Genomic DNA, 26039 nt, shown 5'->3' with positions numbered 1-26039 from the left:
TATTTTTTTCTGCGAAGGGTGAAAGCTGTGGGATTTGTTTGTTGAGTTGTGTTTTTAAAAACACTCGAAAAGAATTCCTGGTCTTTAAACGGCATACTCGACTGGACCTTGATTATGAATAATAGATCGTTGATTCTAAATTAAAAGAAAACAAGAGCACTTAGATAAACGACTTTTAATAACCAAATTAGATTCTCTGATTTGCATAGCATCATGCGGAGTCTCTTGTCTGGCATTGGTTATGCTTCGATCGATAGTCGGTTTCATGTCATAATTGATTCTATGATTATTAAGCAAGCTGAAGATAATTTAGTTACTACATTAATATGATAATGTGTGCCCCAGTGGGCGTAAACAACAGTCAGTAAGAGCTAAGCTTTCCGTCCCGTATAGAGATGTACAGTAGAGAGGAATAGATTAGAAACGTAATGATCTGTGATGTTGAAGTTTGACGCTTGGGGGAAGTGCTAAGTGTAACCGCAATACTTCTATGATTTTAATTACATATTCAAAAATGGAATATGGTTAAAATGATGGAATCTTCACAGTGGCTTCAAACAAAGGTGGTTTTTATCATTTTTTTTTTTTTTTGAGGTGAAAAAAGCGACACACAAATATAATCTTTGACACAGTTTTGGCCTTCCTTTTCACTTGAAACACACACAAAAAGATTTTCATACTCGGAAGGGTTTTTCGCATATATAACCATGTGAAATAAATGTTCAAAAATGGAATATAATAATATAATATATTGAGTAAAGCTTCCACAGAGTACTCACTACTACTGAGAAAGTGAAAATAGAAATTTCAAATCATTGTGTTTTTGACCTTTTGATGTCAACACTAATCATTGTTATCCGATACCATTTTACTAAAATTCAATGGGTATTAGCTGCTGTTCTTCACATTAATTAAGTGAATAATTGATCCTTTGTGGTAGGCGGCCTCGTTCGGCTGGATCTCGTTTCGCACTCCCAAAACGAATAAATTGTACCCAAAACTGTATCCAATTCTCACAAGTAATAACTAATAATTGACCGAGACAGCAGGCGACCCAAGGCCTAAATTATGGAGTGCAAAATATGTCGAAATGGTGAACAAATGTCATATACATTCAGTTTGTTTTGCGATTGAACATGTATATGTTACGTTGGCAGAGGAATTGACAATTGTTGAAAAAATATTTTTGACACCTATACGACAAGACACGCTGCGGCGAGGAAACTGGACTTAACCCTAAACTAGATACCCCCTAAACGCCCCAGACAGCAACAGACACACCAGAAACTGTCACATTAGCAATCAATGTCGAACGGATGTGCAGGAACGACCGGGGCAGACGCAAATCCGGGCTTAACACGAATCCGCCTGTGTTGCATACATATGTGTTAAAAATTTTAATCAAAAACTTTGATCCGTTTGTTTCACAACGGTGGGAATTCCGGCAGAGTTCACCAAGAGGCGGCAGCAGTGAAGCTTCTGGTGTGACCTGCGCGCACGTCACAAACGTTGTCGTCGTTTTTGCCTTCGAAATGTGGCGCGATGTTTTTAGCCCCCTCCCGAGCATGTTTTCGTCGTTGCGACTCGGGAAGCACGTCTTAGTGCTGTGAGTTTTCCCTGCAGTCTATGAAAAGTTTTCTGAAACTCTAATTTAAGTTTCAACTCTCATTTCTCATTTTCTTCTCCTACCAAGTTTCATTCCTTTTATTCCTACTCAGTTGGTGGCAGGAAATTATAGCCAGACTCACAAAGACAAGGGTCATAATACGGAAAGAGAGTGAGGAAGTGTTTGGTTGTCACCGTTCACGTAGTTCATTCTAAAGTGCATTTGCAGTTAAATTTTTGTAAGTTCTTATTCAACCATTCTTATCACTGCCAGCTCAGCGTTCGTTTTGCAATGTTGAGAAAGGCTTTAGCTGAGTGCCTTTATACTATTCAAGAAATGAGTTTGCTCTTATAACGTTTTACACAATCGAGGGGTTTTATGCCGACTAGCAACATGTTCTCTAATGCAACCTGTAGCTACTGAATTAGTTGCATACAACTATACCATACCACTTATATGAAAAGTTGCTATGGTATATTCAAAGCCCACCGAAACATACCTACTTCAGACATGGCTACAACTCTTATCGTACAGCATAAGTGTGGGATGACAACTTCAACGTGTGAAAACCGAAAACCGGTTCTTCGATTCGGTTAGCTGATCATAAACAGCGCAGCGGAATTTATTTTCAGCCACCGTGACTAAGCAGTGTTTTTAGCAGAACGACTCGGGAAGTTTATGTCAATCTGTTGTCCTTTGCAGGTGAAAATTCTTCGATAAACAAACTGCGAACGTCACCAGCGCAAACAGAGAGTTGAGTTTTACCTGAAACGAAAAAAGAAAATAAAATAAATTCAGTATGATTATGATAAAACCAGCTGATTGATTAGAAAATGAAACATTTTTCGCTGTAAATCCAACCTACGCACTACCGAGACGACGACGGCTCCAATTATTCAAATGGATCTAGCAAATATCCGATTATAGAAAATGTGAATGAAGCTCGTCTATAATTCACGTGATTTTATTGCCACTCCAAGCGGCTGTCTGTGTATCCGTCCCGTAAACAAAATATGTAGTTATACATTCTTCCGCACGTCTGCCGCAGCATAGCAGACAACCATTCAAGTTAATAGCTAACAAATCTTTTAACTGTTGGCTCGATGATGTAATATCGACTAGCGTTCGAATTTTGTGCTGAAACATGGCAAAAGTTTTCGATCAAATCCGTAGTCCCCGAGCAGAAAGTTTGGCAGCGGGTAGGTAAATGTAATCAAAACAAGAAGGAGAATGTTGTTTTTATCTGGTAAACCGGCATAATACATCTTCTTCCGCTGGTTACAACTGTTTGTTAGACTTTTGCCAAAAGCAAACATATTTCTCTTGATATTTATTGCTCGGTGTTCATTACGGTGATATCTGTATTTCGTTGAAAAACAATTCGAAAAACAGGCTTATCGATTGAAGTGGTTTAACTTTAACCAAAGCCATAACCAATTATTTTTTATTTAATGCACTTGGCAAATGGGTTGAAGTGTTTTCCAATAATTTTGTTTAAAAACTATCGCCAATTGTGTACAAATAACAAATGAAATCTTCATTACGGCTGCAAAAAAAACATGATGTTGCTATTCATTTTCATCGCAATTCTTCGATTTAAAAGCATCATATGTAGTTGAAATCAGGTTGCAGAAAACTTATGGCTAGTGAGGTCAAATCGAAAGTACAAATAACCATAACCAACTTGCTGAAGTTCCCACACATAAATCCTGGTGTGTTTTTTGCTCAATCAACAGCCAATCTCTTACTGAGATAATTATCAGTTCAACCAGCAGTATTGTTTTTTTAGTGATTCTGCACGCACAACAAAATATGGGCATTGGAACCCGACAAGAATGTAGCACCGAGTGTAATAGTTATACTTTCCCACTGATGACACGACTATTAAAAAGAATTTTTTGTGTCTAAATGATTGAAAGTAACGGTAAAATGAGAACACAACTTATTTTAGTTCATATCGATAGACCCCTCGGACAACCAACGGTCGAACAATTTTCAAAAAAGCTTTATTTTGAGCATTTCTTGTTCTTTTCGTTGATTTATTTCTTTTGAATTAAACTCTGTATATCGTTTTAAAGAAGAATGAAGCAAAGAAGAATGAGTCCAATTTTTTTCTACTTCAAATGAAATCTCTATTATTCCTCTTTACAATAACAAGCTGTTCATAAAAGGTTTAATGGCAAATTCAAGAGAAATAATTCATTAAAGAGATTAAGAACTGCTCGAAATTCAACTTTTCTGAAAACTGTTTGACCGCTTGCACAGTGGGGAATCGCTGGCCATCAGCCAAAAAAATTTTTTTTTCGTTAGCTGTTTCATAATATTTTTCCTTTATTGCTATAACATTCAAGTGTCTAAATCCAAAATTTGGGCGCAATATCATGAAATCTGAATTTTTTATGTCTTTTCAAAGCTTGGCTTACTGACGTTTTTTGACATTTATTTGAAAAAAAAAAGTACATTACTTTAAAACGCTCTGTAGCTTCAATGATAGCTTGTATTTTTTGACGTCAAAGGAAAAGTTGTTATAAATATTATGCAAAATAAACCCCTTTCATTATATATTGTAAAATTTGGTCACAGTAGGCCTGACCCTGAAAAATTAAAAAAAAACGTGATTTTTTGTAGAAAAGTAGCATAAAAGTTTAGTTGCCGCAGTTTGCTACGGTGGTGACTACATTTAAAATTTAGGTAAAAACGTAAGCTTTCAAATGCAAACTGTCCGCTGTAGCGCGAAACTGCGCAAATTTTCACTTTTGTGAAAAAAGCGATAGCAGGTTTTTCTATTTTTGACGTAGAACTACGTTTTTCTTTAGCCTACCACATAGGGGTGTAAATACGAAAACTATTAACGAAAAGGGGACGAAAAATGTCCCTTTTTAAATGCCTCCAAATCGATTTGTTTTCAACCTATTTCCTTAATTCTTGCAGCAATAGATTGGAAAATTATACACGCATCCACCCAAATGTAGAAAAGTGCTGATTGATCATGCGAACTATTGTACTATTTAAAATTGTCAAGCCTTGTTGAAAAGAAAATTACGTCCTCTGATTGGTTGCTTGCTGCCTTTCCCTAAAAAGGTCGACAGAACCTAGTTGGCGGCAGCATAGCAGGTTGCGCCAGTAAACAAATCACATCACGTATCTAAGCAGCAAGGTAGGTAGCACCAAACGTCTCGATATGCCAGTAAAAGGCTTCGACCTTTTTCCCGCAATAAAGTTTTGCTTTATCTTGGCAACATCACATTATGTGCTGAATCCAAGAAAATACAATCTGTCACGGCCGTCTTATTTACTGAATGCGAAAACAGCTTTTACAGATTTTGAACATCAAAATGCCTTTCTCAAGGCAAACAAACAAGTAATTGAAGGTTAATATTTTTTTGGCAATAACATAAGCATCCTGTGCTAGGTCCTTGCAATCAAATTCTGTCGCGATGAAAAAACTTTTCTTCATTTATTTACTTAATACCCCCACTGTTAAGGCAGCACAAAGGCTGCGATCAGCATAACCGATTTTGAACATCAAACTGCTCTGTTCTGTTAGAACGTCTTAACAGAGGTGATTAATTCGAGGAATAAATTGAAGTCGATTCAATCAATCAACATGAACAGAATTTCGCCGTTTTCCAGCTGCTCAGTAGCAACATGTTGCAACACGCAACAGCGAGCAAACGAAATCGCTGCTTGATTACAAGCCCTAATACGATACGGGTTAAAATCGTTGCGTGCATGAGAGCACTATTAGTGTTTATTCGCTAGATACAAAAATCAAATGCGAATTGTGGAATACTTCGTCTAAAGAACATTAGAGAATTGTAAAACTGAACAGGAAGGCGTGGCTTATTTCGTAGCAACCTTCGGCTATAAAAGAGTGTTTCTGATAAAACCAGCTACATTCATTAGTCGGAAGGTGAGTTGGCTAGATCGTCCACAACGTTGACAGCAGTAGCAGCAGATATCAGCACTCAGCAGTAACAGCGGATAGCCGCGGGTTGCGCCTGTGGCTGCATTTAAATGAAACAAATCACTTGCCTTGGGGTTGGTCACCATGTCTCAGGAGTAGCGCGATTCTTCTCACTTCTCATCGTGTGTCGTCAATCTGCCGTTATTGCCCCACTACTGAGGCAGCATAAAAATTGCCATCAGCAAATTCAATTTTGGGCAGCAAAATGCCTTTCTCAAGGCAAATAAACATTTTTAGGTTAATAATTTTCGACAACTCACGCTAGCAATCCGTGCTGGATACTAGCAATTTAAATCTGTAGCGGCCGTCTAATTTACTGAATGTGGAAAAGCTTTTACAGCTCGTGTTTTCAGTGTCTATATTCCACCTCAACAGTGGTGGCAACACAAAGCAAGTATTAGTAGACTTTAAGACTCATTAATGAAACACTTACAACAATGCATTTATTAATAGTGTGCGTAGTTCTACGTCAGTTATGTGGCCATGTCTTGGATACAACCTCCTACTTTTTTTTTTGAAGTTGAAATTTCATTTAGGATTGATTTTAATGATAACCATGATACCCCATTATTGAAAACTTATTATATCGAACTCAACCCCTAAGGTTAAAATATGAATTTGGGCAAAAAACAATACGTGAAAAAAGTAGGAGGTTGTATCCAAGACACGACCGCATAAATGACGTAGAACTACGTACACTATTAACAAACGCATTGAGTGTTTCATTACCCTAGTAACACAACTGGTTTTATCAAAGTTTCATAGCGCTTTTTTGGCTGTATTGAGCGCAATGAAACTTTGATAAAACCAATATTTTTACTTGGGTAATGAGTTATAATGTCTACTAATGAAGGGTTGTGAATTTCGTGAACCGGATTCAGCAGTTAGCAGAACGTACCGAGTTAAAAACCATACACAGCACACACACACACAAATCATACCATATCATAGACACTTACACATCATAGCATATCATACAGACACACACACAACACACCATATCATACTCACATCATACCATACCATACACACACAGCAAGCAAGCGACCAATCAGAGGACGTTACTTCTATTTCAACAAGGCTTGACAATTTTCAATAGTGCAATAGTTCGTAGATTCAAACAACATTTTTCTGCATTTGGGCAGATGCGTGTATAATTTTCCAATCGATTGCTGCAAGAATGAAGAAAATTGGTTGAAAACCAACCGACCTATAAGCATTTGAAAAGGGACAAATTTCGTCCCAGTTTTTCAGTTTGCATCCCTGTGTGGTATGCTAAAGTAAAACGTAGTTCTACGTCAAAAAGAAAACAGTAAACAAATATCTATGAAATCTTAATTATGTCAAACTAATTTATCACTTTCTGCATATTGAGAACAATTTTGAAAGCATTCAACCCTTTTTTTTATGATCATGAAATTCGCTAAACTGATTGAAGTGTCGAATCCTAGCAGCAAATTCGTACCACCAAACTCCGGCTAACAATAGCCCGTTTGAAGATTGCTTCTGCTTCGTACTCATTTTCATACAAAAGTAAAGCACACAGTTTGCTGTATGAGAAAAAAACAAAGAGAATTTGTCGCTTTCCGCATCTTTTCGTATTCATTTAAAACGTAATGTGATTCCAGTGTCTTGGCTTTCAAATTCATAAATTCGTTAAATTTTATTATGGAGCCTTCAACTTCAGCGGCACCACCTAATTTTATGTCTAGTAAGTTGCCAATTCATGGTTTTATACATGTATTTACATGTCCTCATTTAACCATAGCAACCGGATTAAAAAGACAACATACATATATATGAAACAATGAAACATCGAAAAACACTAGAAGAAATGAAAATAGCAGCGAAAGATATTCTTCCTGCTGATAAGTATAATGCATTTCGAATTTTCTGGAAACAATTCAACAGGAGATTTTAGCAATCACAGCGAAAGATGATGATGATTTTTGACGTAGAATACGTCTTACGGCAACAATTACAGGGACCCAATTTAAATACAGGGATCCAATTTCAAAACCGAAAACATCGAGAGCGTCACAAAAATTGTCCAATTTCAAACGCTTTAAACCCAGTCAGTTTCCAACCGATTTCTGTCATTTTTGCAGCAATCGATTGGAAAATCATTCAAGCACCCGTCCAAATGCATAAAATTGTAATCTGATTGTTCAAACTATTGTAATACTGAAAATTGTTGAACATTGTCGAAACGCAAATGTCGACTTTTGATTGGTCGCTTGCTGCCTTTCCCTAAAAAGGACGACAGAATTGAGTACCTAGTTAGCCGGGAATGCACTCTTCGGGTTATATAAGAGACTGTTTCTCCTCAAGCAGATCAGTTTACTAGCAGCAGCAGCAGACATCAACAGCGATGGCAGTAGGCGAAGTGGATTAGCATCGAGCAACAGCGGCGGTGGTAGTGGTTAGCTGCAGTTATTACCTCTTTCAGTTCGGCTTCCCTTCGATCTGAGTTGGACCCCACCAGCGCACAGTGGTCGGAAAAGGCGATTTGACGAACTTAATTCATTTGTGCTTAACGGTTGATGTTATCTGTTTCATAAATTCACAAGTCGTCGTTCAAGTTGGTGCGTTTTTGTATAGAAAACCCTAGAAACATACATACATAAAACATCACTCTACTCATTCATTTATGAATTGTCAAGTATTAAAATTTAACTAGCTCATAGAACAAGGTCTAAGCTTTAAAAAAAGTATTTAATGATATGTACCGGTTTGCCTCTTTCTCCCCTATATGCATTTGAATATGCGCAATAATTTAATGGAAAAACGCTCTAATTTAGTATAGAACGATTGTAGCTTTATGCTGTCTTCGGGAGAAACCTGTGTTTTTATGTTGGTCATATTTGCCTAGAACATTATGTGCATGAAAAAAAAAATATTTCAAAACTAGAAAAACTAAATTTGAGGGGGTTGACAGAGGAAATGCTTCGTATCTCAATAAATAGACGTCATAGAAATTTGATGTCTTCTGCAAAGTTTCATATTTTAAAAAGTTCTACAACTTTTCTGAAGAAACTATTTATGTATCTTCGCTGTATCAAAAGTTGGATTTTTTATTTTTATGATAGTAGGTCATGATCAAAAAATTTTCTTATTAACATTTCCGTTATATTTTTGTGAACAATTCTTTAGAATATTGTCTTTGGCTTACATCAACCGTTTAAGCACAAATGAATTAAGTTCGTCAAATCGCCTTTTCCGACCACTGTGCAGCGGTAATCCGATTCAGATAGCGTTGGGTGAATACAACCCGAAACTGAAAGAGACTCGCACCGCCAGGTGGTTTGAGTAGCCACCATCATCCAGCGTATGTATATATAGGGTGTGTGCACTTTACGTGTGTGAATATTCGTAGCGTGTGTCCCTAATATATAAGGTTTGTGGCTAGCGTGTGTGGCTTTCTATAGGGCGTTTGGCTAGAGTGCGTGGCTTGCTATATAGCGTGTATGGCTAGCTGTATAGCGTGTGCATATGTTTATAGCGTGTATGTGCATGTCTATAGTTTGTGTGGCTTGCTATATAGCGTACGTGGCTTGCTATATAGCGTGTGCGGTTTGCTATATAACGTTCGGCTAGCGTGCGTGGCTTGCTATATATGCTATATAGTTTATAGCATGTGTGGCTTGCTATATAGCGTGTGTGGCTAGCGTATAGCGATTGAAATTTTCATATATACATAATTGCTAATAAATCACCTCATGTAGAATATAATTATCACTGTAAATCATCCAAAACTAAATAAAAAATTTGCCATGTTGAAAAAATATTCACTTGTCAAAAAATGGCATTGACAAACACAATTAACCTCAAAGTTTATCTGAAGAATTTCTGAGCTAGTGAGCCTGAATCACATATTTTTTCGCGGAAGTCTTACTAATTGCAGCAATCAGTTGTAAAATTATCTACGCTATCGTAAAATGCAGAAAATTGTTATTTGAACTGTTATATCATAGATGGAGAATTCAATATCGAATGAACTGGTGTTCTTTCCACAAAGTAAAGGCAAACCAAAGATAATACAGAGACCAGACGGAGATAAAACTAAGACAAGACAATGACTAGACAAAGATGAGACAGGGACAACACAGAGACTAGACATTGGCAAGACAAAGATAAGACATTCACAAAACAAAAACAACACAGATACAAGACAGAGAAAAGACAAAATCAAGACATAGTGAAGAGAAGAAAAGACAGCGACAAGACAGTGAAAATACTACAAGGTATACAGCCCTAGGGTTGTATGAAATGGTGACGCGGGACTAAACACTGTAATTCTGGGATTTTTTGTTACAAAATATACAGAGTCTGCAGACAGAATTTTTTGTGCAATCAACATGTATTTGACAAGGCACAAGCGTATCGTGCTTGTTGAAGAAGAACCAAGAATTTTTCGTAATGCGTCAAAGTCACAATTAACTCTATATCCTCAAAAACCAAATCCCATAATACTTACGTTACAATAATGAATGGTTTTGTTTTATTCAACTCTGATTAAATCAAATCTATAATATGGATCTTACTTTCAAAATAATTTGGAAGCCTTTAAGAAGATATGTTAAACAAAATTATTAACAAGTTCCAGCAGAAAATCGTAGCAATCAACAATTCCATTTCTGTTTTTTGCTTGACAATTTTTTTCATTTGCCTACAACTACATTCGCTGTATTACGAAGACAGCTAAAATACGTTTATTATGGTAAAACTCAGAATGATAATATATCATCTAACAATTATGAAATGCAAAAAGAGATTCTGAATGAATCTTAGTAAATAATCCGAAACTTCACAAGCATTTATAGGCTCTTACCGTTCTATAAATGTGTATATTTGGGAATTTACTCTTTCGATAATATCCGCACAGACTAACAGACATAACACTTCGAACAAATTTTCAATAAAATCATCGTTTGGATGATTCCAGTACTTTACGTTAGTAACACTAGCACCATCTGCTGTCGTGTTCGCGCTGCGTCATGTATTTTGACATCAGCGCCCGCGTTACTACATGTCAAATGGGGAACCACAAAATCTGTATGAGACTGCATGACAGCGCCCCAGACGGCGTTATCGCGTGATGACTGTTATTCGATTGAAAATTTGAAATGGTCGTTATTTGTGGCGATGGAGCTAGGTTCCAGTGTTACGTCTGTTAGTCTGTGCTATCCGGTCACGACTATTTAGTGAATATCGAAGATAAAACTACAATTCTTGTTGAGTAATTTATGGTAATTATATTTATGAGATAAACTTTCAATCACCATAAACAGTAGCATTGCAGTTTTTCCTCGATTGCACACGAATAGAAATGTACGAACAAAAGTATTCCACTGCAATACGAATTGTACCGCTGCAGTTTGAATATTAGCGCTGCAGTACGAATAGAAGTGTACCGCTGCAATCATAGACGACAAGAGACCTGCGACTCTTCACTCCACTGCTACTGTTGCTTTTACTGGCATGTTTTCTTTCAAGACATCAGTTTTTATTAGGTTCTTAAAGCAGGTATAGAAATTGTTCAAGGATGGGGATTGTTTCAAATTTTTCGGAAAACTTTAACCTTCGAGACATCATATTAGTCTAAGCTCATGGAAGCAAAAATAAATTGACCTCCTGGGACGGGGAGATTCTGTCAATTTTTATTTCGATATTGATACAGAGAATATCACAGGGAACGGATGGTGTCCATTCACGTCGTCAGTGCTAGGAATGCTCGCATGTAGTTGGTTCATTATTCGCGTAAATTTGTTATTGAAACTTAGCGCTTAGCAATGAAATTAGAGTGATAACTAGCATATTACAAAATTGTTATTCATTTTATCTATCCAACAACATATTGGTTATTGTTATCCATCATGTGGTTATGTTGTTATTAACGTTTGAAATGTGACGCAACATTTGCCAGTTTCATTTCCAGTTTTACAGAATGCATGTCAGTATAGTAAAGAAAGACGTAGTCCCACGTCAAAACTCGACGTTGAATATTGTGAATATTGTGTTTACCGATGATATCACGCTGGAAAATTCCACAAGTGTTCATTCTCCGGATGCCGATGATGCCGTTTCATTTAATTCCATCGACAAGCTAACAGAAGTTCTTCGAACCGTTGTTGATCTAAATTCAAAAGTGTCGCCTAAAATAAAATTGGGAAGAACCAAGACAACCGCTGTTGTAAGTGGAGTAGCATTGGCCAAAAATTGCAGAAGTATCGATACTCGAGTATCGATAATTTCTTCCTGGTTGTGTCGATGCCAGGTTGATATCGAGGACGGAGCATCGATACCAGCTGTATCGATACTCTGCCTGCTACTTGAAACAGGTCTATGAAAAGCTACCTTTTTTCTTGATCATTAATACGGAAAATCAGAGATGCCAGGTGTTTTTGAAAAATTTAAGCAACTATTCGAAAAACCGACAAAATCTGCTTAAAGTCTGTAAAAAATTTGCCTGTGATTTGAAAAAATGCGTTCGCGCAGGCAAAAGTCTGCAAAAATTTTCACAGATATTGAGAAAATCTGCGTAAACATAAAGAAACTCTGACAAAAATCTGCAGAGACTCTGGAAAAAATATAATTATCTGCAAGTCAATAAAATCTGCACACCGACTCTAAAAATCTGCGTCTTGAAGACAAATCTGCATATTTTGTATCCCTGTGGTCAATAGACTAATGGTACCAGAATGGGACAGTGGTGACAGAATTTTATGTCACACACACACATCAATGCAATAGCATACGCGCGTCTGCGGCCTTATTTGACATATAGGGCAGCACGATAATCCTGGCTTCTTATTCTTAATTGCCTGCCTTTTCGCAAAAACTCGGCGCTTACGATTTTGCTCTGCACAGACAGTTTTACCAAATGCGGCAGCATTTTTCTCGCAAGAGGCATGAAAAACCGCCTTAGAAATGAGCGGGTATATTCAATCCTGTTGGTGTCTATTACAAAAAGAGCACAAACCAAATTTCTGCACTGTTTGTAGAAGACTTTAACGCGATGGATCATATCCGCGCACTTCTACAAGGCTTTTCCGTTAGACAATTTGTAGCAATCAACAATATTTTCCGATTTCATAGTTTCTCTTCAGTATCGAAAAAATATCGGGGTGAAAGTATCGATCCAGCTTTATATCGAAGTCGCTTGCATCGATAAAAAATAACGATATTTAGGTCCTAAGGTATCGATACCGTAAGTATCGATACAATATCGGCCAATGCTAAAGTGGAGTGCTCGCAGTGAAGCAGCATACGGATCTAGTGGGGAGAATGCAAGAGCATAACTTCCCATTAATCATTGACGAATCGATGGACAAAGTGACATTCAGGTACGTGACGAATTTTACGCTGCAGTTTCGGTCGGTGCGGCTGCTGATCACAAAAGCATATACATCGTGATAACTGACCAATTTCGTAAGTATGGTATTTCTTATAAGACCCGGTTTAAGGGATTTGCATCGGATGGTGCAGCTATTATGATGGGTTCAACTAACTCTGTGATGCGGTTGTTTAAAGCTGATTGTCCAGACTTAGTAATTATAATATACACGTGCCATTCTTTGGCGAGTTATGCTTGCGATTATGTGCGAGTTATGCTTGCGGAAAAAATCCTGATTATCTCGAGCAATTATTGAAGGATATATACAGCAATATATCAAACAGTCCAAAAAGGACCAGACAATTTGATATAATTCAGTAGATACTTGAAACAAAATTCCTCAAAATTTTACACCCATTTGCCTTTTGTTGGCTTTCATTGGAGGCAGTAGTCAAAAGATTTATTATTCGGTTTTCTGAGTTAATTTCGTTTTTTTACAGTTCCAATACAACGTTGACAGAAATCAAACTGCGTATAAAATATGGACGCAGCTTCAAGACCCTATGACTAAGCCTATGTTGCCTTTTCTTGATTATATTCTGCCTCAAATGAACAAACTTTATCGTATTTACAATGTTGCATAAGGTTCTAAAAGATTTTTATTTAACAGTTTCTACTGATTGCTGCAATTAGTTTCTACAATGTCCAACATTAATGCTGCTGAATTTGAAAAACATTTGAAAAGTGGAAAAAGTATTTATGTTGATATGACAGCAGAAGAAGAATAAAAATCAATGGACAGTGATAAACAAAATACGTTCAAGGATAAACATAAAACGTTCAAGGTCAAATGCGAAAGCGGTTTGATTTCAACGATCCTATTCCCAAGGCTGTTGCGATGTTAATTCCCAGGAACATTCCTGAATTATCGAGTATCAGTATGATATTGGACGCGTTTTCTGGGTTTTACGATGGGGAAAAGCGAGAGTTGGAGAACGAATTCCGCGTTCTAAAGGTAAAATTACTTCAAAGAGAAATCACTATTGAAGAAAACGTGCAAGTGCAAGACTGGTGGACGAAAATCGCCTCTCTGAAAAAAAATTGACGGTTTGCATGTATTTCCAGCACTTAGATGTTTCTTTTTCAACATTCTTATGATGCTTCATTCCTCTGCAGCCGTAGAGCGGATTTTTTCTCAATAAAACAATAATAAAACCAAACTACGAAATAGACTCAGCAACGATACACTGAACGCAATCTTGAAAACGAAAAGTTTAAGTGATGAGTGAGGTGGTAGTTCAAAAATTATATTAACAGAGTCAATGCAGTCTAAGTTCTGCAAAAAAATGTTCAAAAATCACTAATATTTTTGACAATTTACGAAATAAAATATGTTTTAATGGTATGGATTTTGGTACAGATTTTTTTCATGAATAGTACAGATGAAAAAGATTTTTGAAGCTCCCACTACAGATAAGTATGTGGCAACACTGGTCAGGACTCGACAATAGCATGACAAATTGTATAGCCGAGTTCCGCGCTGTATAGGCCTGTATAGATATGCGTAGCAGCACTCAGAACAATGAAATTTTGTTTCACTTTAGCAATCGCTATCGGACCATGTACGATGTTTAGGTACACGCAGAAGTTCAAGTATTGTACAATCATTGTACTTCCCGATTCGCACAAATTTTGCACTAAAATCGCACAATAAATGTGTGAAAGGGATAACGCAGCAGTTGTACTGCGAATATATTGACATAGATTGAAATCAGAATATGTATCATATACCGACACTTTATTTCTCACATCGAGTGTATTAGTGACTGCTCTTTCTCTCTTGCTCGTAGATTTTCCATGTACGTGCGACGAGCCTAGATACGTCACATATAATTTGCAGGTTGCTCTTTCGCTCCTTTTTCGGTTCGGATTGCGACGCGCAAGACGATGTCTCGTCGCTTTACAAAATGAGCGAGACACCCGTGCTGTTAGTCTCACTCATACTGTCGGTGCGTGCTTGCTGCTACTCAGGGGAAAGCGTGTGTGCAAAAGACTTGAGGAGCGTAGCATATGTCTCGTTCTCAAGCAGAAGGAGGAGAAAGGTTTTGCTTCTCACTCGCTTTGCAATGCTGCTTGATACCAACTGAAACTGTTTAGGTGTAGTAGTTTGGAGCTGACAAATACATTGAAAAAACGGTAGAGCATTAAATTGCGTTATGATCAACACGCAATCATTGTACTAGTTCCAAACCACATCAACAATTGCGCTAAAAATGCACAATTTTGTACTGGTTTCGCACCATCCAACTTTTGCGTGTATAGGAGACAAGGTTATACTGAACAAATTGCTTTTGGAATCAGACAAAATTGAAGGTATTAGTTTATTTAATATGTCAATTCAACAGGTTATGGGCCCAGAGAACATATAATTTGGGGTACATAGTCTGTTTAGATACTCATTATCCAGTACTCGCTAGGCCGGTCGTGTACTAATTAAGCCGTATGCCACGGTATAATCCACCTTCAGTTCGACGATTAACGGACAGATACTATCTGATGATGGCATCTTTCCAGCATCTTGGGCCACCAAAACGGCTTTTCGCGCTGTTTTTTCCACCAATATTTCTCGATGATGAGCACAAATAAAAACAGTGCAGGTTTCTGCAACCGACGGTTACACTATTCCTCCACCTCAATAAAATAACTACTTCTATATGCAACTATTTTCTTAACATTCATTTTGTATTCTTTACACACAACGTACTTTCAAAACTTACAAAACGTTACCATTGACAAATAAATAAAAGAAACTGGAACTTATGCTCTGACGATGTCCTGATAAAGCTTCGGTTTTCTAAGCTATTTAGTAGCGATGGTCGGGTTTGGCTTTTTTCAAATCCGTACCCGAATTCTTTTCCGGTTGAAACCCGAACCCGACCCGAACCCGAAACTATTTTTTTCGATCAAAGGAGATTCAGGAGAATTCAAGTCTTATTTGGGATTAGATATCGACAGACACTTAGAGACAGGAAATGAAGATTTCTCAAAAGAGTTATGTATATAAGGTTCTATATCGATTCGGTATGCATGATTGCAAGCCAGTTGCAACACCTATGGATGCAAATGTAAAATGAAAAACATCAGAAAGCTATTGAACGGAGGAGCCATATAAAGCTTCATTGGGATGTTTTAGCATCAATGTCTCGTCCTGATATCAGCGCAGCTGTAAGTATCCTGAACAAGTTTCAAAGTAGTGCATCAGAGGAGCACTGGAATGGATTGAAGAGAATTCTGCGAAATTTTCAAGGTACAAAGAAACTATAGTTATCAGGCAAGAGCATTGGAAGGATATGCAGTTGCCGACTTTGGAAATAATTACGAAGATAGAAGATCGAATTCTGGAAACCTTTTCTAGGTTTATGGAAACACATAGACAAGCTAGAAACAGGGCAGGGACATAACAGAAACAAAACAGAGACAAGACAGAGACTAGACAGAGACAAGATAAAGACAAGACCAAGACAAGACAGAGACAAAACATTGACAAGAGAGATACAAGACAGAGACAAGACAAAAACAAGACACAAAGTAGAATAGATAGGAGAGTGACGGACAAGACATGGACAACTCATAGACAAGACAGAGACAAGATAGAAATAAGACGAGGACAAGACAGAGACGAAATAATGACAAGACAGAGTTTAGACAAATACAATGATATGACAAAACCTAGACAAGACAAAGGCAAGACAGAGTCAAGACGAAGACAAGACATAGGCAAGTCTAATGCAAGACAGGGACAAGACAAAAACGAAGACAAAATATCGACAATGTAAATCAAAATGGAGACAAGGCAAATACAAGACAGAGACAAAACGGCGATAAGACATGGGCAAGACAGAGAAAAACAAAGACAAGGCAGAGACAAAATAGAGACGAGACAGTGGCAAGAGATTGTCTAGACAAAGACAAAACAGTGGAAAACATAGACAAGATAGGTACAAAACAGAGTCAAGACGGAGACAAGACAAATATAAGCCAAAAACAAGACAGGGACAAGACAGTGACAAGACATAAAAAGACAGAGACCAGACAAAAGCCAGACATAGACGAGACAGAAACCAAACAAATACAAAACGGAAATAACTCACAGATAAAACACGGACAAGATTCGAGACGTAGACAAAATAGAGACAAACCAGTGACGAAACAGAGTGTTGGCAAAGACAAGACAGAGTTCAGAGAGACAGAGAAAAAGCAGAGATAAATCAAATAGAACACAGAGACAAGACAAAGATAAAACAAGGACAAAAACAAACGAAAAAATAACTTAAAATTCATAATTTTTATTTATTTGATGAAGTATTTCAAAAAAAAATCGCTTAGTTTCGGAAATTTCGAAATTTCGCACAGCCAGTCTTAGTATTGATACTGCTTGATAACGTGAAAATTTGAAAAATAATTCTGTGGTCTAACAGACTGTTTCAACATAGCAAATCCATAGAACCTTTTTCACCACAATTATTCTTTTTCCTTGGTTCCACATTCCGATTTGGAACTTGACCTTCTGTTTATTCATACACAGACTTCGCAGCCGACTGTTTAGTGTACAGGACAATTGTGGGGCTAGCGCTACGATCCTACTGACACTAACAGTCTCTCCCGAGCCGAGACTCGAACCTACGACGACTGGCTTGATAGGCCAGCATCGTACCTCGAGACCAACTGGGAGGCAACCACCCCACCACAATTATATCTCCTCTAATTTAGATAAAAATATTTCACCGTGTTGGCAAGTGTAAATACAGACAAGACAGAGATAAAACAAAGAAAAAACGCAGACAAGACAGAAACAAAAGAAAGACAAGATAGAAACAAGCTCAATCGAAGGAGGTTTGACAGCAACGCCAGCCTTCTGACTCTCTGGTGGTTTTTAACCAGTCTTATATAAATAAGCTGATTGTATTTCTCTTATCACCAGCTGAAAAGAAAATAAACCGGATATAGCTGAATCAAGACAGGTATGAATTATAACAAGTCTGTGAATAAAAAAACAGAAGGTCGAGTTCCGAATCGGAATGTAGCACCAAGGCTTTGCTTTGCTTTTATGAGTTACTAGCTGACCCGGCTAACTTCGTCCCGCCTATTTTAGTGTTAAATTTAATAATTGAAAACATTTCAAATTCATTGATTCCTTGCGATTTGTTAATATCGTTTGAAATGATTGGTTTTATCGGAATGACAACATCCTCGACTTTTGGATTTTGTACATCACCTCTATTCCGGAAATATATTGAATGCGTTTCAGTTACTTTCGTATTTTGGTAAAATGGTGTCCAGGGTCAATGCTTGACTTCTATACATCATTTCGATTACGGAAATATCCATACGTAGTAGTATTCGGTTATTTTCGGCTGTTTCCCAGAAGTTGCCATTTTACAATTCAAACTGATGTCTGAGAGTCTGTCAATTTTCTGGATCCGGTGATACACTAATTGGGTGGTACTTGATCACTTCAGGCCATTTTGCATAAACCGTAAGTTGCCATCTTGGATTTTAAAATGGCATTTGGCGACAATTTCTGACCCCTGAGCGTCATTCTAGTAAAAGAAACGATCATATTGGGTGGTATTTGGTCATTTTCGGCTTTTTTCCAGACGCCAGAAGTCGCCAACTTACAATTCAAAATGTTGTCTGAGGTCGACTTGTGGCTTCAGTGCATCATAACAATCCCGGAAATCCAAATGTTGTCTGAGGTCGATAGGTCGATTTGTGGCTTCAGTGCATCATAACAATTCCGGAAATACCCATTTTGCTTGATTAGTTTTTGAGATGTGCAGAAATTTGTGTTTCGTTTGTATGGGACCCCTCCCTTCCAGAAGAGGGAGGGGTATCAAACCATCATAGGAACCTTTCTCGGCCCTTTAAAACCCTACATACAAATTTTTACGTCGATCGGTGCAGTAGTTTCCGAGCCTATATGGATCAGACAGACAGACAGACCGGACTGCATTTTTATTTATAGGTATAGATAACAATGATGGCATCACTTATCATGGTGAATCTTGACCCAGCATAACCTTCTCTACTAAACAAAATCTTATTCCTGTGAACCCAATGGCAATGCAAAGGTTTCTTCCCACCTGATTGCAAGGACGTGATCAGTGCCGTTATTGATCCTTTGAAAACTATATAACCACAGAAAGAAACTTTTTTGATTTTGAAAATATATACAATTACATTTTTTATGGATCACAAAGAGAGACCTCGAAACGGCTCCACTTCCCGAAGTTCTATCGAACCAGTGTACATTGAGGAACACACAATGCGACTCAAGTCAGCACATCCTCAGTAAAAACACAATCTTTATTGTGTACTTTTTACATACTTCCATGCTACGTCCTTTCTATCTCAAGCGTGCGAAGAAAACAACATTCATCGAAAGTGATAGCACTAAACAGACGTACCTCTTCGAATGAAAATCCTGAAAAATCTTCGTCCTTGTTTGAAACGATACACTTATGCGCCACCATGTGAGATTATGCCCTATAGACCGCACCAGAAAGTATGGGCACACTTAGAAAGAACTGAATAATGAGTATAGTGAGGTCTTTTTTTTACGCAGGTTGCTTTTCTCTAATACTCCAAAACGGTACAAGATATCAACCTCATTTCAATTACGTTTTCCGTTTTAGGTCACGAGGGTTCATATAAAAATTTAAAAAAAAAATTCACAATTCACAATTTTGGTATAAATACTCAAATATTAAAATATTGCATTTTGGTCTCTCGATTGACCACCATCATATTCAAACGAGGCTTAAACATTTAGAACGGTTTTCTTCGTTATATTTGCAACTCAAAAAAAACTTTTTTCGCGCGAGCTCATACAAATTTGGAACGCATTCCCCAAGTAATAAAAGACCTTACTGTATTTTGATTCGCGGTACGGCAGGACCTGAAGAAGTGCCGTGAGTATAACGTGCCCACGCATCACTTGTTCATCGATTTTTAATCGGCATACGACACAATCGTTCGAGACCAGCTATGGCAGATTATGCACGATTACGGCTTTCCGGATAAACTGACACGGTTGTTCAAGTCGACGATGGATCGGGTGATGTGCGTAGTTCGAGTTTCGGGGACACTCTCGGACCCTTTGAATCTCGAAGAGGGTTACGGCAAGGTAATGGATTATTGTGCATGCTATTCAACATCGCTTCGGAGGATCGACACGAGTGCAACGATTTTTAGAAGATCTGTTCAGCTCTTTGGCTTCGCCGATGACATTGATATTGTAGCACGAACCCTTGAGAAGATGACGGAGACGTACATCAGACTGAAGGTTGAAGCCGAAAGAATTGGACTGGCCATAAACGCATCGAAGACCAAGTACATGAGAGGAAGAGGTTCCAGAGAAGACAGTGAAAACCTCCCGCCACGAATTCATATTAGCAGTGATGAAATCGAGGTAGTAGATGAGATCGTGTATCTGGGCTCACTGGTGACTGCTGACAACGACTCCAGCAGAAAAATTCGTCGACGCCTTATGGCAGGAAATCGTGCCTACTTTGGACTCCGTAAAACGCTCCGCTTGAATAAAATCCGCCGCCGCACGAAGTTAACCATCTACAAAACACCGATCAGACCAGTAGTCCTCAACGGCTACGAAACCTGGAGCATGCTCGTGGAGGACCAACGCGCGCTTGGGGTTCTCGAACGGAAGGTGCTGCGTACCATCTGTGGAGGAGCGCAGATGGAAGATGGATCATGGCGGAGACGGATGAACCACGAGTTGCATCAGCTGCTGAGAGAACCACTCATCGTACAAACGGCGAATATCGGGAGACTACGGTAGGCTAGGCATGTCGTTAGGATGTCGGACGACAACCCGGTGAAAATGGTTTTTGATAACGACCCGACTGGAACGAGATAACGGGGCGCGCGGCGAGCAAGGTAACTCGATCAAGTGAAAGACGACCTGCGAGGCCTCCGCAGACGACATGGCTGGTGAGCTACAGCCATGGACCGAATTGAATGGAGACGACTTCTTCAAACAGCAAAGGACACTTCGGCCTGGAGCTGACTGGTAAGGTAAGGTAAGTATTTTGATTTCTGAGTTCAATTTTCATTATGCAAACATTTTTTTATTATATTCACTAAAAAATTCCACTTTGTGCTGTTTTTAATCCTTTACCGTATCGAAGATGGCGCACCCTTCCACCAGCTGTCTTCATAAGGTTCTGCACAGACGCTTTTCCGACGGAAGTGGCAACTTGGATCCAGTCTTTTTTTTAATTTTTCTCTGTATCTGCTCCTCTGACATGTTTCCTGAGGTTTGCATATTTCCGGGAAATTTGGCGGGCTCATGTGATTTGATACAGAAATGACCTCGTTGTTTTCAAACCACTTCTGAATGGCTTTCGCATAGTGACAAAATGCAAAATCACTCCAAAACACTAATGAGCCTTTATTTTGACGAATCATGCGCAGCCATTTTGCAAGCAATTTTTTAATGTATGTTCCAGTATTCATTGTATCAGTTGTAATGAAAAACTAAAAAAATTTACCACACTCGCAAATCGCTTACCATACCATTGCTTTGTTTTTTCAATTTTTTCAGTGTAAATAGACGTCTTCTCTTTCTCAAGGGATTTTTCTCCCGTACCGTGTAGAACTGTAGTCCTGACGAAGTTTTATAGTTCAGTTTTATGTAGATTTCATAATCCATTGTAATGCAGCTTATTTTGGACTACTTTTTGGCTTACGTTGCTCCTTGTACGTCTTCAGACCAACTCTCTTCTTAGCACGTACAACGTTCGACGCTGAGCTTTTAAGATCAAACATTTTCTTGATTTTTTTGTCAATTTCCGAACATACTGGACCACAGTATGCGGATCGCAGTACGTACGGCTTTGATGCTTACTTCTTCATCTTTCGCCAACTTTCTCAGCAACAGTCCTGGCACAGCAGACCATTTGTGCAGGATTATTTACGACGCTCTGGCGAAAGTCCTCCCGTTCTGAAATAAGGCCAGAAAAGCCCTGTGTTCGCACGGAGTTGACTGAACTAATGTAAACAAACGTAAGCAGCCAATTCAAAGCATCTTTGCTCGACTCTACTCACGTTCGGCTCACGATCGACTCACGTTCGAAAGACACCATTTATTCAGTGTGCCCATACTTTCTGGTGCGATCTATAGTGAGTAATTTTCGTAAAAACAGTTTTTGTTTTTGATAATGGGTGTGTTCGCTTGCTTATAGGGACACCAGCGGCATTACTGCCTACTAAACAAAAATTAAAAGTAATTGTTTTTTTCTGGAGTTGCACATTTGTTTGTCTGTAAAAATAGTGTGTGTGAGTGGAAGGACTCTTTCTATACTGTGTGCAGCCAAACTGCGCGGAATAATTTGAGCACTAACTTTGTACTCATTCCAGTGTCAGCATTGCAAAACACTCAACACTCAGTATGTGCGCAGTTTTGATTATTCGGTGTTATCTGTATTTTTTCACTTAATTAGAGTGTAAGCGGCAATACCTATGATCACCTGGTTGCCAAAGTTAACTCTGCAACCTTACAGTTACGAAACTTCTCAAAAAACCTAAGTTTTTAGTGTATTAAGACATTTTCCTTAAAGTTATCAGAGTCTTGTGCTTCTGAAAATTCAAATTCGTTTGTGGCTTCAACACCGTTTCACCTCAATGATACCTATCTTACACAGTTTCATAGATTTTTGAGAAACGGCTGTCTACAAAACTGTTAGAGTGCTTTTCAATCCTGAGCAATTTAAACTGATCTTTACTGGCTAATGTTGCATTTTGCGTATGAGTTACATAAGTCTAATTATTATTTAGAAATAATTTTGTCGAAAAAAAACACAAATCGATCGAGTAAATATATTTAAACCGCAAGTTAATAGACAGAAAACAGAAAATCATTGAACCTCCATTCTAATCAAAATACAGCAATAAAAGTCAAACAAATAAAAAAGATAGAAAAAATCCCCAGTAGCAAACATATTTACCAGCTTTTATTAGCATCTAACGGGAGTTGAACACAATCAGCTGTTTTTCGGCCGACAGTCCGGGGGTTCGCACAAATTTTGCTCTGGTTCCATCGACAGTATCGATGAAACCCGTTCTTAATTTATTAAAAAATTCAAATAGAAAACAGCATAAAATAGTTCATTAGCAAAGCTTAGCTCTATGGGAACCCAACGATGGCAGTGATACATGAATAAATAAACAACTAGTAGCAGTTGTCGGTATATTCTGGCATCAATTAGTTTGCAATTTTATTTAATTAATAGATATTTCGCAAATTAGTATCATCAGTATAATAGTATTTTCACATGATCAAATCAAATCATGCAACGCTTGGAAGGATCTAAGTGAGCCTTCATAATAAGAAGTAGAGTGCATGAGTGCTGATCAATAACGAAAACAGATGGGGACATTCTCTGATTGTGATTGTTCAAGGTCAAGGAATAAATTATGGAAACAAAACTGCAATTTCATGAATCTGACCTCGAACAACTAAAATAAAAATAGAAAATGATAAAAAAGTATCGAAATAAACATAAGAAATTAGTGAACTACCCATGTGCTCCAACGTCCACAGTTAGAAACCTGGTCACGCCACTGCGAAACAGTTGCCTTGCGTCATCAATTGTTACTCTTCTATTTCGCATGGCTCATTCGTTGCGAGATGCTAATTCGCAGGTGTTCGATTTGAAATTCTAATTCAAACGCCGCTGCTGCGTAGAACTGACACGGTCTACCTAATTTGTTCGAGAACCGAAATAACTAAAAATAAAACAGTTTATTTTCTCTAAAGATCCGTAAAAGCAACTTGTTTAAAGCCTTTCGTGTATTTTTATATTTGAAGCATAACGAATGGATATCCACGAAGTGATTTATTCAGTTGTTTGTTTTCTTAGTTTCAGCTACCAGATACACAATTATCACATCTGTTACGATTCTTTTTGCCTTTCTCCTAGAAAGGTATAGCAATCACTTGCAAAACCGAAAGTAAAAAAGTGCTCCGAATGGCATATATCACTTGACTCAGCTCGACGAGCTGAGCATTTTCTGTATGTGTGTGTGTATGTGTATGTGTGTGTGTGTGTGTGTGCATGTGCAGATTTTTATTCTCACTCACTTTTCTCAGAGATGGCTGGACCGATTTTCATGAAATTAATTGCAAATGAAAGGTCTTGTTGTCCCATAAAACCCTATTTAATTTTATTGTAATCGGATTTTTGGTTTAGAGGTTATGTATCAAAATTTAAAACATATGAAACATCATTATCTCAAAAACTACACAACCGATTTAAACAAAATTGGTTTCAAATAAACGGGCTACCTAAAATACCATTAACTTTTGAATTTTATGAAGATTGAACTTGTGGTTCAAAAGTTATGACAAGAAACGTGTTTTTAAGACTGTTTAATCCCACTCATGTTTCTCAGAGATGGCTTGACCGATTTTCATAAAATCAGTGTCAAATGGAAGGTCTAGTTGCCCCATAAGACCTTATCGATTTGTTTTGCAATTGGACTATTACTTTGCCTGTTATGTTTAAAAATGTGAAATCCAGCTATGCATAGGAACATATTCCGAAGACTACTTGGACTCACTCACTTTTCTCAGAGATGGCTAATCCGATTTCCACAAAATTAGTGTCAAATAATGAGTCTAGCTGCCTCATAACACCCTATTGAATTTTACTGCAATCGAACTTTAACTTCGTCTATAACGTACCGAAATGAGAAAATCACGAAATTTCATTATCTCAGAAACTACACAACCGATTTGATCAGCTAGTTAATGGTTAACTAATAAATTATGATTGAACACGTAGTTTCAAAGTTTGGCTGCCCTATACGTTCCCATTTCATTTGATTATAATCGAACTTAAGCAACCGTTATGTATTAAATTGTCAATAAAACTACGAAAGTCTATTATCTCAAAGATTACATGACTTATTTGAACATTACTAGTGCCATACGAAAGAGTCATCTCTCGAACTTACAAATAACAAACTTCATAACAATTTGATATGTGGCCCAAAAGTTATGGAAAGAAAAGAAATTCAAAGACTATTGAAAGCTATACCTGCTTTGATCGATATATGTGGCCTCAGCATAATTTGAATGTGGTATCGTACAATTTAATCTTTCCAAATTCATGGATTCCTTGCGATGTGTTTTAAATTTGCAAATGCACGACGAATCGGCCATAGGATATAATCAAATTCGAATAACAAATCGTTTAAAATGATTGGTTTTATCAAAATGACAACATCCTCGACTTTTGGCTTCTGTACATCGCCTTAATTCTGAATATATTCATATTGGGTGGCATTCGGTCATTTTCAGCTGATTTTCTGGCATCGATCTAACACCGGAAATACCCATATTGGGAGGTATTTAGTTATTTTGGTTGTTTTTCAGAAACTAAAAGTGGTCGTCTTTAAATTCAAAATGGTGTCATGGGTCAATGTTTGGTTTCTGTGCATCATCTCGATAACGGAAATATCAATATTGAATATTATTCGGTCATTTACGGATGTTTCCTAGAAGTTGCCATTTAGCAATTCAAAATGGTACCTTTTGTCAATTCAAAATGGTTGTTAGCTCCTTGCATCATTCTGGTTCCAGAGATACTCATATTGGATAGTATTTGTTTATTTTAGACTGATTTTCACAAATCGGTAGTCGCTATCTTGGATTTCAAAATGGTTTTCAAGATGATTTTTGGCCTCTGAGCGTCATTCTGGTTGAAGAATCATTTTCGGCTGCTTCCCAGGAACCGGAAGTTGCCAACCTAGAATACAAATTGGGATCTGTGGTCGATTTCAGCTGCTGTGTATCATTCTAGATCCGGAGATACTCATGTTAGACGAAAATCGGCCATTTTTGGCTGTTTTCTAAAAACCAGAAGTTGCCATCCAACAACTCATAATGGTGTCTGAGGTCAATTTTTACCTTCTTGCAACATTCTGGCTCCGGAGATACTTATATTGGGTGGTATTTGGTCACTTTGGGCTGTTTTTCCGAAACCGAAAGTCGTCATTTTGGGCTTTAAAATTGCCTGTGAAATCATTTTCTGTCATCTGGGCGTAAT

The 26039-nt window shown here is 37.8% G+C and overlaps 1 protein-coding gene across 3 annotated transcripts in view; it reads right to left on the bottom strand.

The window, feature by feature from the left end:
* The window catches only part of LOC129732571 (zwei Ig domain protein zig-8-like), an 801587-nt gene that overhangs the window by 597368 nt on the left and 178180 nt on the right, over positions 1–26039 (bottom strand). The window lies entirely within an intron of this gene.

This window comes from Wyeomyia smithii, chromosome 3 (genome assembly GCF_029784165.1).
Source record: "Wyeomyia smithii strain HCP4-BCI-WySm-NY-G18 chromosome 3, ASM2978416v1, whole genome shotgun sequence".
Lineage (NCBI taxonomy): Eukaryota > Metazoa > Arthropoda > Insecta > Diptera > Culicidae > Wyeomyia > Wyeomyia smithii.
Note: the sequence above shows the minus strand (reverse complement) of the source record. Positions and strands in the feature narration are given on the sequence as shown.